Source organism: Chelonia mydas, chromosome 8, assembly GCF_015237465.2.
Source record: "Chelonia mydas isolate rCheMyd1 chromosome 8, rCheMyd1.pri.v2, whole genome shotgun sequence".
Taxonomy (NCBI): domain Eukaryota; kingdom Metazoa; phylum Chordata; order Testudines; family Cheloniidae; genus Chelonia; species Chelonia mydas.
In genome coordinates, this window is record NC_057854.1 from 77,802,453 (window position 1) to 77,820,412 (window position 17,960).

Below are 17,960 nucleotides of genomic sequence, written 5' to 3' on the forward strand. Positions count from 1 at the left end.
GGATTTTCAAAAAATAAAGCAAGTTTCTTATGACATTTTTATAGATAGGCATAAAGTTGTAATTTAATGACTTCTGTGTGCCCTAAATTTCCATAGGCTGATATGTTTGTTTCATCTGGATAACAGCCATCTGTGGAGGGGATTACTAGGCAAATGTAAAAGCTTTAAGCAGCTTTACATCTCCTTTTGGAATTTAATTTTAGGGGAAGTAATAGCGTTGTATTTTAAGTAAATGTTACCATATATTTTTTTTGTTTGTTCTGTCTTATGAACAGCTTTCTGTGTATTTTCTGTGAGGCAGCTTACAAGTTGCAACATACCTGCATTCTCCAAAATGTAGTGACTAAAATATTTGGGGAGTATTTGTGATACTCAACTTCAACCAGCCAACAAGTATTTTCTTTTTGTAGAGTAGTTCTGACATCAGGAAAAATTAAAACTTTCTGAGAGGGAAGAGAACTAATTTTGGACAGGAATTTTCTGGACAACTTTATATTTTATTTTACTTTTGTGAAACTGCCCATCTGGTGTTGAGCAGCCAGATGGTGTAATGTGATTACATTGCGGTACTATGAAAAACTATTATGTTCTGACACTAGTTTGCCTGAACTAGTTCTGAAAAGAGTAGCAGTCTACATAAGTTCAAACTTTACATTCAAAATCTGTGTGCTTCAGACAACTAGCATTGTATGTTGTATATGGTGAGCCCTGTAATCTAGCTAGTATATATAATTTTAAATTGTGCCACAAATTGAACTCCTAAAACTAATTTATGACTAGATCTGATTTGCATTTTAAATCATTATTGTATATAAGAACGGCCATATTGGGTCAGACTAATAGTTCAGTTAGCCCAGTATCCAGTCTTCCGATGGTGGCCAGTGCCAGATGCTTCAGAGGGAATGAACAGAACAGGGCAATTTATCGAGTAATCTGTCTGTTGTCCACACCCAGCTTCTGGCATTTAGAGGCTAGAGACACACAGAGTGTGGGATTGTGTCCCTGACCATCTTGGCTAATGGCCATTGATGCTCCATGAACTGATAATTCTTTTTTTGAACCCACTTACCCTTTTGGCCTTCACAACATGCCCCGGCAACGAGTTCCACAGGTTGACTGAGTGTTGTGTGAAGAAATACTTCTTTTTGTTTGTTTTAAACCTTCTGCCTATTAATTTCATTGGGTTACCTCTGGTTCTTGTGTTATGTAAAGGAGTAAATAACACTTCCTTATTCACTTTCTCTACACCGTTCATGATTTTATAGATCTCTCATATCGCCCCTTGGTTGTCTCTTTTCCAAGCTGAAAAGTCCCAGTGTTTGTAATCTCTCCTCATAAAGCTGTTCCATACCCTTAATCATTTTTGTTGCCTTCTCTACCTTTTCCAGTTCTAATAGATCTTTTCTGAGATTGGGCAACCAGAACTGCATGCAGTATTCAAGGTGTGGGAATACCAGGGATTTATATAGTGGCATTATGATATTTACTATCTTTTTATCTATCCCTTTTCTAATGGTTCCTAATATTTTGTTAGGAATGCATTAGCAAACAAACAAGAAATAGTTTTATGAATTGTTTGTCAAAGAAAAAGAAAAAATGGGCACATCTCCAATGTGTCTTTGACATTTTGGGGTTCAACCCAGACCAGTGAGAGGTTGTGTTACTGCCTGCCCTGTAACCCTGGCTGCCTTAAATGCTCTCCTGCTGTGGCTCACAGCCCAGACACCAACCGCCAGCAAACAGGTATGCAATTCCTTAAGCGTCTGTGTGCTGTGCAGCCCTGGTTCAGCACTCCGACCTCAGCAGCCTGCCTACAGCACAACAGCCCCACCAGCTTTGGCTACTAGTTGCAGGATGACCACAACACGCTTCCAAATTTCCCTCAAGCTCTCTGTCCTAAATTGTCCAGCCTGCTCCTGGAACATTCAGAGAAGTTATAAGGTTCATTGCTCCCGTAAAGAGAGAAAAGCCCAGCTTGTTACTTTAACTGATGCTAACAATCACGTCAATTCAAATATAGCACTAGGTTGGTTTAGATTAAAAGTAAAATAAGTTTGTTTAATCAAAAAGAGGTTTTAAGTGAGTTCAAGTACAGGGGTAAAGACGAAAATGGTTATAAGCAGATAAAATTAAAAATAAATTTTCTAATGGCTCAGACCTAACTTAACAAGCTACAGTCTCTGTTCAGGATTTCTTACCCATCTTTCTTCTTTCCAGCTATGGCTAACTTTCTCTCAGTCAGGACCTTCCACAGAAGTATGAGGTGCTGGTTTCCCTTGTTTTCGTAGGCGAAAGATAAATTAGGAGTTCTCTGCTCCTCGCCTTATAATCCAGCAAACCTTTGACAAGTATCTCTCTTAAAGTTCATTGACCTCTTGCTGTTCTTCCCTTCCTGTGGACTTCCCATCCCTCTGTCGATTTGTATGTAAATGGGGCTTCTATTGTTTTGATTCTGTAATGCTTACCTTACACTGGAACCAGGTAGACATCCCTTCTCTCCTGTCTGGGGGAAATCCTGTTTCTCCTTGTGTTTGGTCACAGACTTTAAAGCAGGGGTGGGCAAACTTTCTGGCCCAAGGCACGCACTGGGGTTGCAAAACTGTATGGAGGGCCAGGTAGGGAAGGCTGTGCCTCCCCAAACAGCCTGGCCTCACCCGCATCCGACCCCTCCCACTTCCCACCCCCTGACTGCCCCCCTCAGAACCTCCACCCCATCCAACCACTCCTGCTCCCTGTCCCCTGACTGCCCCGACCCCTATCCACACCCCCGTCCCCTGACAGGCCCCCCGGGACTCCCATGCCTATCCAGTCCTCCCTGTCCCCTGACTGCCCCCCCTGAAACTCTGCCCCATCCAACCTCTCCTGCTCCTTGTCCCCTGACTGCCCCCCCGGGACCCTGTCCCCCTAACCAGCCCCCCCGGGACCCCACCCCCTATTCAAACACCCTGTCCCCTGACTGCCCCGACCCCTATCCACACCCCTGCCAGGCTCCCCGGGACTCCCACGCCTATCCAAGCCCCCCTGTCCCCTGACTGCCCCCCGGAGCCCCCTGGCCCCCCTACCATGCTGCTCAGAGCAGCGTGTCTGGCAGCTGTGCCGCCCGGCCAGAGCCAGACACGCTGCCGCGCTGCGCTGCAGGAGCGTACAGCCCCGCCACCCACAGCGCTGCCTGCGCGACGGCATGGCTGCAGGGGAGGGGCCAGGGGCTTGCCTCCCCGGCCCGAAGCTCAAGGGCTGGGCAGCACGGTCCCGCGGGCCAGATGTGTTAGTTTCCCCACCTCTGCTTTAAAGCAAAATATTAGTGAGTATTCATAATGCCTCATATGGTGATATTCATAACCAGTGTGTCACAGGGTTTCATAAAAGACATGGAATCATAGAATATCAGGGTTGATAGGGACCTCAGGAGGTCATCTAGTCCATCCCCCTGCTCAAAGCAGGACCGATCCCCAACTAAATCATCCCAGCCAGGGCTTTGTCAAGCCTGACCTTGAAAACCTCTAAGGAAGGAGATTCTGCCACCTCCCTAGTAACCCAGTCCAGTGCTTCACCACCCTCCTAGTGAAAAAGTTTTTCCTAACATCCAACCTAAGTCTCCCCCACTCAATACGCTTTTATAATACAGTAATGTTGTACACAACAGTTGATTCAGTTGCTTATCATTTGAGGTTCAGACCCCAGCCAGAGCTCTTTCCCCCACTCACTAAGTTGATGGCTTTGTTTGCTTTTTATGTAAATGTGCCTTTATTTTCTCTGCCTGATGGCCAGGCTGGTCAGACACACACATACACATTCCATTGTCTAGTGGGGGCTGGGTTTATGCCTTGCTTACCAAACACATTTTAAGAACGTAAATCTAGCACACATCCATAACGCTTTGTACACAGCTCATACATATATCACACAAGAATATTAATGATCAGGATCAGTCAATTTTTAGTTTTTCAGTGATATTACATGCCACTTCTTGGGTATATATCATGGCAACAGTGTATTAGGTATAGTGAGCGGGTCAGGTGTGATAAGAGTTGCTGACACAGAACAGTTAACCACCAGTGGACCTCTGCGTCACCATGCCGCTATTAAAGAGGTATTTTTATTTTGGAGAAACGTAATCCGAGTGTAGCAGAATATTCAGAAGGTGCTGAATCTGATTTTTTGAAGGGAAAATAAACTACACAAGCAAATGCTCAGTGGGTAGAGAGGGTGATTGGGGTGGAAGAATAGGAGGGAATGGGGGGGAAGGGGTTGGGGGATCAGAGAGAGGATGGGGACCAGTGGGAGAGGAGGGGACCAGTGGGACGCTGGAAAGGAGGACATGGGGGTGCATGACAGAGGCACTGGGGGAGAATAGGGGTGGGACACCTTTCAGCCACACGTCCCCCACCATGTATGTGCGATGATCTAGGGACTCCCAGCCCACCTAAAGGGGTGTGACAGTCTGTTCCTCCAGGAAGCCAGGTTCTGAGAGGGCTTGTCTTTTGTGGGGGTCTGAACCGCTGTCCCCCTTGTGATATGAGATCTGGGGGGGGTCCCTTGCCCATTTATGGGGATGTGACCTTCCCTGCCTGGCTGTATAAGCCAGGTTATGGGGGCGTGCCTTGCCTTTCTGAGGTTGTCCGAGATCTCTCTCCCTCCTCCCATGTGAACAAGGACCTGAGGAAGAGCCCCTCTGGGGGAGAGTTTAGAACAGGCATGCTCAGAGCATGCACAAAGAACACATTTCTGACATTGGCGTTCTGTAACTACATTAGGAACAAGAGAAAGACAAATAGAAGTATAGGTCCACTATTTAATGGGGAAGGAGAGCTAATGATACAATATCAAGAAGGCTGAGGTGTTTAATATCTATTTTGCTTCAGTCTTCACTAAAAAGATTAATGGTGACCATATTCTCAACACAATTAATATTAACAACAAGGGGGGAAGGAGCATATTCCAAAATAGGGAAAGGTTCTAGAGAATCACAAACTGAATATGAATTGCTATGTTGCAGTTTTGAAAAAAGCTAATACCCTTCTGGGGTATATTAACAGGAGTGTCATGTGTAAGACATGGGAGGTAATTGTCCCACTGTACTTGGCACTGGTGAGGCTTGAGCTGGAGTATTGTGTCCAGTTCTGGGTGCCACACTTTAAGAAAGATGTGGACAAATTGGAGAGCAACAAAAATGATAAAAGGTGACTTCTGAGGAGAGGTTTAAAGAAGGCCGAGGAGGTACCTCGTAATAGTCTTCAGATGTGTTAAGGGCTATTATAAAGAGGACAGTGGTCAATTGTTCTCCATGTCCACTAATGTAAGACCAGAAGTAATCAGCTTAATCTGCATCAAGAGAGAGATTTAGGTTTGTTATAAGGAAAAACATTCTAACTATAAGGAGAGTTAAATATGGGAATAGGCTTCTAAGGGAGGTTGTGGAATCCCCATCTGTAGATGTGTGTAGTTTGGTTATGGGCTAGTGTAATTGTGCCCCCAGTAATATGTACATTCCCAGCAAAACACCTAATACACAGTACACCCAATTGTCCACCCCTTGCATAGGCCATTGATCCTGCTCCTCCATAGTCACAGGAGAGGGGCACATCCAAACATCTTCTGTTGATTTATACTATTTTACACACCCCTCCATTGATTCCCAGTGAGCTCCTCCCCTTCTCATTATTTCCATAGGGCTTGTGGGGACCGCCTTAGTTGCCATTCCATTTCCAGGTACCATGGTAGCTATTACACAGGTGCTGGCCTCCTTGTTGAGCATTTTGCATTCCCATACACATCTCCCCCTCAAGGTCAGCCTTTTGAAACCATCTCCCACCCACATCATGAGATTTTCTGTTCATTAAAACACAACAATGCTAGCAACAAGACAAACACCACAGACAAACACCACAAAACATAGATCCCTGGTATTCTGAAAAAAGAAAAGGAGTACTTGTGGCACCTTAGAGACTAACCAATTTATTTGAGCATGACCTTTCATGAGCTACAGCTCACTTCATCGGATGCATCCGATGAAGTGAGCTGTAGCTCACGAAAGCTCATGCTCAAATAAATTGGTTAGTCTCTAAGGTGCCACAAGTACTCCTTTTCTTTTTGCGAATATAGACTAACACGGCTGTTACTCTGAAACCTGGTATTCTGAGTTATTCTTCCGCTGGCGCCAGCTTGCTTGTAGAGTGTCTGAAAAACAAAAGAAACAATTTCCACCTCCCTGGTGGGGACAGACTATTGCTTAATAATAATACCACTTTTTTTTTTTTTTTTACAAATTTCCTTGCTAATTGCAGGAAAAAAAGAAGAATTACCTTCAGGCTGTCCTTATTTTGTTCTATAGTCAGGCTAGTGAATTACTCCACTCACTAGTCATTTATGAAATTCATGAGGTGGTGTACCTCAGTTTCCCCTCTTGCACAACAGACCATGTTTGCAATAGTTTCTCTGCTGTACCAAGCTTTAAGTTTATTCTCAGGTAATAGCTGAGACACAGCTTCAGATTTTAGCACTATATACACACACAAAATTCTTTTTCCTAACATCACTTGCACTGTGATTACTGTTTTACACAACTGTACCCCGATTACACTTCCATCTTGTACAACTAGACACAACCAGGGGCAGCCAAGTTAAGTTCCATAAGAAACCCCTTACATCCTTTAATGATTTTGATTACATTACCCAATAGTCAAATAATTTTGATCAGATTCTCTCTCTGCCTGCTGCCTGCAGCAGTCCCTTATAGACCATTTCTGTGGGAAAAGGGCCCATTTTCCCTCAGAATAGCTGTAAAGGCTTCTGGGGACAGAAGCATAGTGGTGGTAGTAGCCACTCTACCTGACCCCCTTGGATAATTTAATTACCAAGCTTCCATCCAATGTGACTGCACAGAGTTGAACATCCAGTTACATTTATATAACTGGGTTTTATCATTAAACAAAAACTTCCTTCTTGACATCTCCAAAGTACCCTCCATTAAAACTTCAGAAAAACAAAAGAGTGTGGAAAGGCAGGTTGCACTTTGAAACTTTTTTTTTTTCTTCCCCTTCTTTCTCTCCACTCCCCCAGGACCAAGTCCCAGCTCCAGTCTCTAAAGGTAGTCTGTTAACTCTGCTTTTGACTTTAAACCCTGTTGTGCCAAATCATCTTTCACAACCCCTAACTAATTTACAACCCTTCAGCAGCCCTTGCTGAAGCAGCACCAAACTTCAAAGATTACTGGCAGCCTCCCATAATGCTGCCCTTACTTCAAACCTCTCTCAAGCAGACTGAAGTGCCTCCTTTCCCTGGAAGGCATTCAGTCCCCATGAGCAGGGACCTTCTTCCACTACCCATATACCAAGGAGGGTGGGCTCCTCAGCCACCCCCCATCCCTTTGGGTCCCCTAACACTTCCTTCATTTCCTTTTTAATCTCATCCCAGGTTGACCCCTGCACCTGGTATGGGCCCTGGTTCTTCCTTATCCATTTATCCAGAAAATCCTTTACCCTGGCTTGCCAGAACCCGCAACTACCATCATGAGAGTTCGCGATACCCCCTCCAAGCAGCTGTGCGGACTGTTGGGGAGGGGGACTTACAGGCTGCCACTCACCTGTCCAATGCGATGCATCTGAGTCACGGCACCAAGATATTAGGGGGCTTATTCCTTTACCCACTCACTTCCCTGGTCCTTCTCGCATGAACAGAGAGCAACAATACCCAAAGTCCAAAGGTGCAAACAATTCGATGTTTATTGGGGTGAACTTCCAGCAAGCATGATTCCAGTTTCCTTCCTTAGTGTCCCCCTTCCCAGCTCTGACACCATAGAGCCTTACACCTGTGTCCCTGTTCCCCTTTCCCCCTTTGGCCAAACATGATTCTAATTTCCCCACCCCCATTCCTTTTTCCCATTCCCCCTTTAGCAAAACATGATTCCAATTTCCCCCTCTATTCCCCCCGCACCCACCACCCCTCTCACTTCCTGATTGACTGCAGACTGTATAGTAGAACTTGAGTTCTGCTTAGCTATACCTTAACCAATCATTTTCCTGAAATTTAACTAACCAATCCTAACATATTGTAACATGATTATTTAACCAATTATATCCCACCACCTTAATTAGTTTACACCCAGCAAAATTAATTATACAGCAGACAGGAACAATCACAGAACCAGACAGAGATTATACAGCCAAACAATAGCAAAGTGGGAACTATAATGACAAAACAATAGAGAAGTGAGGATTTCACATCCCAGCTATTGATACCTGAGTTCTTGCCAGACAGGATGCTATCAAACGAAGTTTCCTTTTACATTTTCTAGGCACTTCCCTTTCTCTGGAGGTGATAGGCATTATCAGGACAGGATTGTATTCCTAACAGCCCAATAGCACCTTCTTTCAGTGTGAGTAGTTTGGAATGTGAGGCTGTGACCGTTTGCTTCCCAATTTATGGCTGCCTCTGCTGCTTAGCCAAAGGCCTTAGCCTAAGAACAGGGCCTCAGACTGTCACAGTAAGAGAAAGACCTTACACCGGCAGACAGTGATTTTGATTCTTTCTTTTATACCTCTATAACTAGCCAAATGATAAGAATACACCTAAATTCTTAGAGTACAGGCCTTTACCGACAGGCCTGAATACTATATCCTAACATCATCATTTGAGGTTTTTAAGAACCGGTTAGACAGACTCCTATAATGGATGGTCTAAGTGTACTTGGTCCTTCATCAATGTTTGGGGCTGGACTAGATGACTTTGAGGGTCCCTTCAGGCCGTACATTTCTATGATCCTATGAATATGAGGAGTAGCAGAAGATGTTGGGCTTTTATGGGTGGTGGGTGTCTGTCAGCCCTGAATTCTCCCCTTGTGTGTGTGCGCGCGCGCGTGTGCATATTGGGGTCTAGGGGAGCCCCTCTCTTTGCTCATTATAAGTTCTGGGGTCTGGGGACCCTCCACCTCTTTGTGTGCAATCTTCTTTCCTCTCCATGTGAACTGGGATGGAGGGACTGACAGTAACACAGATTTAAGCCTCTGTAATCTAGAAAATAGTTAAGATACACAGTGTGGTGGGTGGTGGCCAGTGTGTGTGGGGTTTAATCTTTTGTAACCTTTATGTTGAAATGTTTCCAATTAATATTAGGTTGTTAAAATAAGGGTGCAATAAAACCCAACTGAGTGTTTATGTTGGAGCCTCTAGGTTGGTTACAGAAAATGTATTTAGTAGAGGACTACACTTTGAATGATACAACCAAACTTTATCAAAAAGAAAAATTAGTTAAGCAAACAGTCATGCAATTACTACTTACACAACACTACAGTTATACTTACACTGTAACATCTTTGAATGTATCAATGGATGATCAGTCCACAAGAGCAAAGTACAGTTTTATAATCCTGGAACCTAATGGTATCCTTTGGAGGTTAATTGGAGTTCTCCAATTTAGCAAACCTACTCCTTTTATAATCCATTATTATACTAATTAACATTAAATTGCTTTTTACCATAATTATATTTCTGCCACCTCATTATTATTTCTTTACATTACACATTATTTAAATTAACATCTGAACCAATATGCTTCCCATACTATCAATTTAGATTGCATTTTATTAAAACATTCTCAGTTCTTAAAAATGCTTGCTCAGACCAGTTATAACTAAAACATAATGGCAGCATAACCCTGGGTCATGTCCTTGCTAACTTTTACTTTCCTATAACACTCTGTCTTCAACTTATCTCTAACTTTCTCACACTACTGTCAATTTTCCATACTCCTCTCCTAAATTCTACTTATTTCTTTACCTAAACTATTCTATAGGCCAGTGGTTCTCAACCAGGGGTACGTGGACCTCTGGGAGTACGCAGAGGTCTTCCAGGAGGAGGTATATCAACTCAGCTAGATATTTGTCTAGTTTTGCCACAGGCTACATAAAAAGCACTAGCGAAGTTAGTGCAAACTAAAATTTCATACAGGCAATGACTTGTTTATACTGTTCTATATAATGTACACTGAAACATAAGTACAATATTTATATTCCAAATGATTTATGTTATAATTATGCAGTAAAAATGAGAAAGTAAGCAATTTTTCAGTAATAATGTGCTGTGACACTTTTGTATTTTTATGTCTGATTTTGTAAGCAAGTACTTTTTAAACGAGGTGAGACTTGGGGTATGCAAGGCAAATCAGACTCCTGAAAGGGGTACAGTAGTCTGGAAAGGTTGAGAGCCACTGCTACAGGCTACAAGAGGAGGGGCCTGGTTTGGAGGAGGCGTAGACTGGGTGGAACTGGGGCATTGCTGGGGAAGCCCAGCTGAAACAGGGATAGGAGTCTTAGCTGGTGGTGGGTAGTGGGAGTGCGGGGCCCAGCTCTGTGTGCAGATCAGGCTACATAATCAAGGTAGCACGCTCCCCTGCAGTAAGCTGCTGCCTGTGATATGTATATGCAGCAGCATAGGGCAGGAGACAACAAGGAGCAATTTCTTGCATGCTAATGGCTTCTGCATTGCCAGCTAATGGCTCAGCAGGATGGGGAGCTGATAATGTCTGCGGGAGGTGGGATATATGTTGCAGGGAATGGTAGCGTCTTCTCTTATATGCTTAAAGTTTCTGTAACAAACATGTAATAAAACTGCCATGGTTTTGGAAAATAGATTATCCATGAGATTTCTCTTACTGGCCTGTTGGCAACTACACTTGCAAACATTTCAAAGCACAATTATCCCGCATTCTGCTATAACAACGTGTACAGGAGGGGAAAGGAGCGCTGAGGAATTACATAGCAACCATGTGGCCTAATGGAAAGAGCACTGAACTGGAACTATTCCTAACTCTGCCACTGGCTTGCTGGGTGGCCTTGGCCAAGTCACTTCTCTTCTATCCCTCCGTTTTCCATCTGTAAAATAGGGATAATGATGTAAAGTTATTTTAGACCTGCTGATGAAAAGCACTATATAAAAGCTAGGTCTTTCGTTATTACCTAGCCACAGTGGCATATCAAGTGCTAACCTAGCTCATTCCACAGCTAAGCCACCTCTACCAAGAATGTTTATCTGTGGTTCTTGTATTTAATCCTGGGGATATTGTGAGCTGCATTGTCCTAGAAGAACATAACCGCCCTGGAGGGTCATAGATGGAGATATGGTTGCTGGGTCTCAGTCTGTTGATGGCTTTGAAGATCAAGAGCAAGGTCACTGGCATTGGGAGTCAATGAAAGGATGTGAGCACATGAATAGTGTGCTCGTGGCATCTCCTCCTGTACATAGGTGGACTGACACACTCTGCTCTTTTGCTTTCAGCCCCAAATCCAGTAAAAAGAGGAACCTGTACAATGAAGATAATTCTAGTGGCAAAACACTGGCCATTTTCAGAGATGGTTACTTTTTGGAGACTTAGTAAGGTCTCCTGATGGTGCACAACAATTTAGGATGCCTTTTGCTGGTGGTTGAGCAATTTTAGGACCTTGAGGTTAGATTGCCCTTTAGTGGGGTCTTCGGGTTGCTGTTTTTAAGACTGGTTTATTATATGCTTCTGGTGGATTTTCCAAGATACAAGGGTATGACTTCTGTTTCAGGACTTCAGTTTACCACTCTTTTCCATTCCCACGTCTTCCTCCTGGCACCCCCCTCCATTCTGAAATCGAGGAATAGGAACTCTTGAAAGTGGCTTGCTCCTGATCCAACTGGGTTAGATTTCCTGGGTCTTCCTATCAACGTCACTGTAAGCAATAGTAAGAGAACGACTTGAATTCACTGTGTGACAGAAGCTGAGTGCCTTTGACCTCCCCCCAAAAAGCACCATTAGCCTATTAATGCACACTGTGACATCATGTAATAGTGTTAATTATGACTTCTTTACTTCATATTTTATTTTTAAGAAAACATAAAATTGTGTGTGATGGTATGGGATACATCCTTCCACTGCAATGTAATTTTTCTCCTAGAAAGTCAGTTATAGTTACAAACTGCTGCTGAAAGGGAATATTGGCACTTGGCAGGGAGGAGGCATATTAAAACTTTCTTCCCTCTCCCAAGCTGCCTTTGCAGCTGAAGTCTCTGTATTCTTATATATAACTTTAAAAATAGGGGAAAAGGTTTAAAAAAATAGGATTTTTGTTGTTGTTTATTGATGAAATCCTAGCTGTGAATCTTTGGGGGTTGATGCACTGATATTACATCAATAAAGCACAGTTGGCCAATCATCGATCATTGCTACACTCAATATTAATTATCCAAGGTAAATCTCTTGTGCAGTCTGACTTCTGGACTATTCAGGACTTCTGTGAGTGTGTGTATTCCCTTCTCATGAATGAGAGCCCCTGGTATAACTTCTTGATTTTTACCGAGGTAAGGATTGCATAGAATTAAAGGAATTTGATCTTTGTCCATTGCGAATATGCAAATGACGGTAACTTTTATAGCTAGTCTAGTAAAATAGATTTATGCTGGTGTTAAAAGACTGCCTTTAAAGTGGAAGGAATAGGGACTTTTTAGGCCCTGTTTTCATCAGGGCTAATGATAGACCTGTCTGCCTTTTAAGCAAAGAGGGAAAACTGATTTGGTAAATGAAATTGGTTGTGCTGTGATTTGGATAATAGTCTGTTGCAAGTATTAGAGAAGGTAAGGTTGGTGAGATAATATCTTTTATTGGGCCAACTTCTGTTGGTGAAAGAGACAAGTTTTCGAACTACACAGAGCTTTTATTTAGGTCATATTGCAAATATTGTAAGGTTGCCCTTTGATTATAAGTAAGGCTACGTTTTACTCATGGGTATTTTTAGTAAAAGTCACAGACAGGTCACGGGCAGTAAACAAAAATGCACGGCCCATGACTTTTACTAAAAATACGAGTGAATAATTGAGGGGTGCTGCCCAGGGTCCCCGCAGGTGCGGGGGGCATGGTGCGGGCAGTGGCACATGGTCTGGGACCCCTGCTGGTAATGCGGGGGGAAGGGGTGGGCAGGAGAGGGAGTTAGCGGGGCCAGCAGGATCCCTACCTGGCTTCTTGCCTCCCCCCCCAGCAGCAGCAGAGTTTGGATGTGGGAGGGGGCAGGGGGTTGTGGCATGGGATGGGGTGAGGCGGGGTCTGGGTGGCACTTACCTGGGGGGCTCCCCAGAAGCAGCAACATCCCCCTCGGTCAGCTGCTAAGCGGAGGCGTGGCCAGGCAGTTCTGCACGCTGCCTCTGCCTGCAGGCGCCGCCCCTGCAGCTCCCACCGTCCGCAGTTCCTGGAAATCACCCTAACTTACTAAGACAGAGGACTTAAGTGGTTGGAATGGCAGTAATGTGAAAATGTCTGTAGTTTGATTTGTGTTTTCTGTTTTATTAACAGGACTGTGATGGGTAATACTCCTGATCTGAATTGATGGATCCAACAGAAGCTAAATGAACATGTAAGAAATGTTTTGTATGGTCTTTGTATTGTGCATGATTCTGGGTTTATTTGGTAAAGATATAGTTGATTTCGGTGGGAGAGAGGGAAGGGAAGACTCTCTTCTTAAAGACTCTGCTTCGGAAATCATGGGGGCTACATGAGAATCTCAGCTTTCATTGAAAGTTTTTGGTCCTCGTGATTTGAGAGATGCTGTAAACATGAACTCCAACAACTTAATATACAGAAGATAAGAGAAGTCTGCTGCTTGCCAGGGGCTAAGATTTGTGATGTGACGGAGAGACTGCCAAGACTCATCAAGCCCTCGGATCGCTACCCCTTCCTGCTTCTCCACGTGGGCACCAATGATACTGCCAAGAATGACCTTGAGCGGATCACTGCGGACTACATGGCTCTGGGAAGAAGGATAAAGGAGTTTGAGGCGCAAGTGGTGTTCTCGTCCATCCTCCCCGTGGAAGGAAAAGGCCAGGGCAGGGACCGTCGAATCGTGGAAGTCAACGAATGGCTACGCAGGTGGTGTCGGAGAGAAGGCTTTGGATTCTTTGACCATGGGATGGTGTTCCATGAAGGAGGAGTGCTGGGCAGAGACAGGCTCCATCTTACAAAGAGAGGGAAGAGCATCTTTGCGAGCAGGCTGGCTAACCTAGTGAGGAGGGCTTTAAACTAGGTTCACCGGGGGAAGGAGACCAAAGCCCTGAGGTAAGTGGGAAAGCGGTATACCGGGAGGAAACACAGGCAGGAACATCTGTGAGGGGAGGGCTCCTGCCTCATACTGAGAATGAGGGGCGATCAGCAGGTTATCTCAAGTGCTTATATATGAATGCACAAAGCCTTGGAAACAAGCAAGGAGAACTGGAGGTCCTGGTGATGTCAAGGAATTATGACGTGATTGGAATAACAGAGACTTGGTGGGATAACTCACATGACTGGAATACTGTCATGGATGGTTATAAACTGTTCAGGAAGGACAGGCAGGGCAGAAAAGGTGGGGGAGTAGCACTGTATGTAAGGGAGCAGTATGACTGCTCAGAGCTCCGGTACGAAACTGCAGAAAAACCTGAGTGTCTATGGATTAAGTTTAGAAGTGTGAGCAACAAGAGTGATGTAGTGGTGGGAGTCTGCTATAGACCACCGGACCAGGGGGATGAGGTGGATGAGGCTTTCTTCCGGCAACTCGCAGAAGCTACTAGATCGCACACCCTGGTTCTCATGGGTGACTTTAATTTTCCTGATATTTGCTGGGAGAGCAATACAGTGGTGCATAGACAATCCAGGAAGTTTTTGGAAAGCGTAGGGGACAATTTCCTGGTGCAAGTGCTAGACGAGCCAACTAGGGGGGGGAACTTTTCTTGACCTGCTGCTCACAAACAGGGAAGAATTAGTGGGGGAAGCAAAAGTGGACGGGAATCTGGGAGGCAGTGACCGTGAGTTGGTTGAGTTCAGGATCCTGACACAGGGAAGAAAGGTAAGCAGCAGGATATGGACCCTGGACTTCAGGAAAACAGACTTCGACTCCCTCAGGGAGCGGATGGGTAGGATCCCCTGGGGGACTAACATGAAGGGGAAAGGAGTCCAGGAGAGCTGGCTGTATTTCAAGGAATCCCTGTTGAGGTTACAGGGACAAACCATCCCGATGAGTCGAAAGAATAGTAAATATGGCAGGCGACCAGCTTGGCTTAACGGTGAAATCCTAGCGGATCTTAAACATAAAAAAGAAGCTTACAAGAAGTGGAAGGTTGGACATACGACCAGGGAAGAGTATAAAAATATTGCTCGGGCATGTAGGAATGAAATCAGGAGGGCCAAATCGCACCTGGAGCTGCAGCTAGCAAGAGATGTCAAGAGTAACAAGAAGGGTTTCTTCAGGTATGTTAGCAACAAGAAGAAAGCCAAGGAAAGTGTGGGCCCCTTACTGAATGAGGGAGGCAACCTAGTGACAGAGGATGTGGAAAAAGCTAATGTACTCAATGCTTTTTTTGCCTCTGTCTTCACTAACAAGGACAGCTCCCAGACTGCTGCGCTGGGCATCACAACATGTGGAGTAGATGGCCAGCCCTCTGTGGAGAAAGAGGTGGTTCGGGACTATTTAGAAAAGCTGGACGTGCACAAGTCCATGGGGCCGGACGAGTTGCATCCGAGAGTTCTAAAGGAATTGGCGGATGTGATTGCAGAGCCATTGGCCATTATCTTTGAAAACTCGTGGCGAAGGGGGGAAGTCCCAGATGACTGGAAAAAGGCTAATGTAGTGCCAATCTTTAAAAAAGGGAAGAAGGAGGATCCTGGGAACTACAGGCCAGTCAGCCTCACCTCAGTCCCCGGAAAAATCATGGAGCAGGTCCTCAAGGAATCAATCCTGAAGCACTTACACGAGAGGAAAGTGATCAGGAACAGTCAGCATGGATTCACCAAGGGTAGGTCAAGCCTGACTAATCTAATCGCCTTCTATGACGAGATAACTGGCTCTGTGGATGAAGGGAAAGCAGTGGATGTGTTGTTCCTTGACTTTAGCAAAGCTTTTGACACGGTCTCCCACAGTATTCTTGTCAGCAAGTTAAAGAAGTATGGGCTGGATGAATGCACTATAAGGTGGGTAGAAAGTTGGCTAGATTGTCGGGCTCAACGGGTAGTGATCAATGGCTCCATGTCTAGTTGGCAGCCGGTGTCAAGTGGAGTGCCCCAGGGGTCGGTCCTGGGGCCGGTTTTGTTCAATATCTTCATAAATGATCTAGAGGATGGTGTGGATTGCACTCTCAGCAAATTTGCAGATGATACTAAACTGGGAGGAGTGATAGTTACGCTGGAGGGCAGGGATAGGATACAGAGGGACCTAGACAAATTGGAGGATTGGGCCAAAAGAAACCTGATGAGGATCAATAAGGATAAGTGCAGGGTCCTGCACTTAGGACGGAAGAACCCAATGCACAGCTACAGACTAGGGACCAAATGGCTAGGCAGCAGTTCTGCGGAAAAGGACCTAGGGGTGACAGTGGACGAGAAGCTGGATATGAGTCAGCAGTGTGCCCTTGTTGCCAAGAAGGCCAGTGGCATTTTGGGATGTATAAGTAGGGGCATAGCGAGCAGATCGAGGGACGTGATCGTTCCCCCCTATTCGACATTGGTGAGGCTTCATCTGGAGTACTGTGTCCAGTTTTGGGCCCCACACTACAAGAAGGACGTGGATAAATTGGAGAGAGTCCAGCGAAGGGCAACAAAAATGATTAGGGGTCTGGAACACATGACTTATGAGGAGAGGCTGAGGGAACTGGGATTGTTTAGTCTGCGGAAGAGAAGAATGAGGGGGGATTTGATAGCTGCTTTCAACTACCTGAGAGGTGGTTCCAGAGAGGATGGTTCTAGACTATTCTCAATGGTAGAAAAGGACAGGACAAGGAGTAATGGTCTCAAGTTGCAGTGGGGGAGGTTTAGGTTGGATATTAGGAAAAACTTTTTCACTAGGAGGGTGGTGAGACACTGGAATGCGTTACCTAGGGAGGTGGTAGAATCTCCTTCCTTGGAAGTTTTTAAGGTCAGGCTTGACAAAGCCCTGGCTGGGATGATTTGATTGGGGATTGGTCCTGCCTTGAGCAGGGGGTTGGACTAGATGACCTCCTGAGGTCCCTTCCAACCCTGATATTCTATGATTCTAAGATAAAAAAGACCCAGTTCTTTTAAATCTCTTGACTTTTGGGGGCCTGGCTCCTGACTTTTGGGGTTGGCACTACTGCAGTACCTCATTTTCTCTCTTTCTCTGTAACATGGTCTCTACTGCTGCTCCCTTACACCTACGTTTTCTGATGGATACATTTGCATCAGTTGGAATGTGTTAATTTGCTGCAGCTACTGAGTAGCAACTCTATCCCTTTTACCCTGGTGAACTTATATCTGTGAAGCATTCTCCCAGTGATATGTCCTTTTTCCCAGCGTTGGGCCTGTCCTTATGTGGTTGCACCGCAATGCCCTAGAGCTAGGGCAAAGTTGAAAAGGTGGTGGGAGCTCTGATTGAGGCACTCTGACCCTGTTCTTTGAATGTCTTGAATAATTTTGGGTTTAAATCTCAGCCATGACACTATGCTATGCTTCCTTTCTTTCTTTTTAAAAATAAAACTTCAGTCTGTAATAATAGCTCTTGCCATGCAAGGGTCTCAAAGCACTTTACAAATACTGATGATTTAATTGAGGCTCACAAAACCCCTGTGCAGTGGTGGTATTTATCAGTTTATTTATTATCCCCATTTTATAAATCAGGAAACAGAGAGAGCCCGAATAACTTGTCCAGGGTAACACAGGAAGTCTGTGACATAGCAGAAAAGAGAAGCCAGAGCTCCTGAGGGCCAGTCTGAACCTTAACCAAGTCTTAAGTTTCGGGGGAAAGAGGGCTACAGCATACTCCTCCATGTCTCCCAAGCTGCCATTTTAAGTTCCTAAATAAAACACAAATCAAAATAAAAAATCTCTGTACTTCAGTTCCCTATCTTGAAAATAATTCACAGGGGTGTCGGCAGGATAAACTCACTGCCATAGTATCTAGTGGTGACACATTTGAGTGCCATAGAAAGGCCTATAAATAAATTTTATCTCCAGCCATATTCTAAAGATGG

At 44.7% G+C, this 17,960-nt stretch overlaps 1 protein-coding gene across 5 annotated transcripts in view; it reads left to right on the top strand.

The window, feature by feature from the left end:
- LOC102944408 (SSX family member 2 interacting protein) overlaps positions 1-17,960 on the top strand; it is a 42,657-nt gene that overhangs the window by 4,630 nt on the left and 20,067 nt on the right. For 3 of the 5 annotated variants that reach the window (XM_037907485.2, XM_037907486.2, XM_037907483.2), the window contains exon 2: positions 13,303-13,363. The gene's annotated coding sequence lies outside the window, so the exon portion shown is untranslated. Of the gene's footprint in view, positions 1-2,328; positions 2,349-12,296; positions 12,318-13,302; positions 13,364-17,960 lie in introns of those variants that run through there. The other 2 variants (XM_037907484.2, XM_043521069.1) reach the window with 2 other exon arrangements.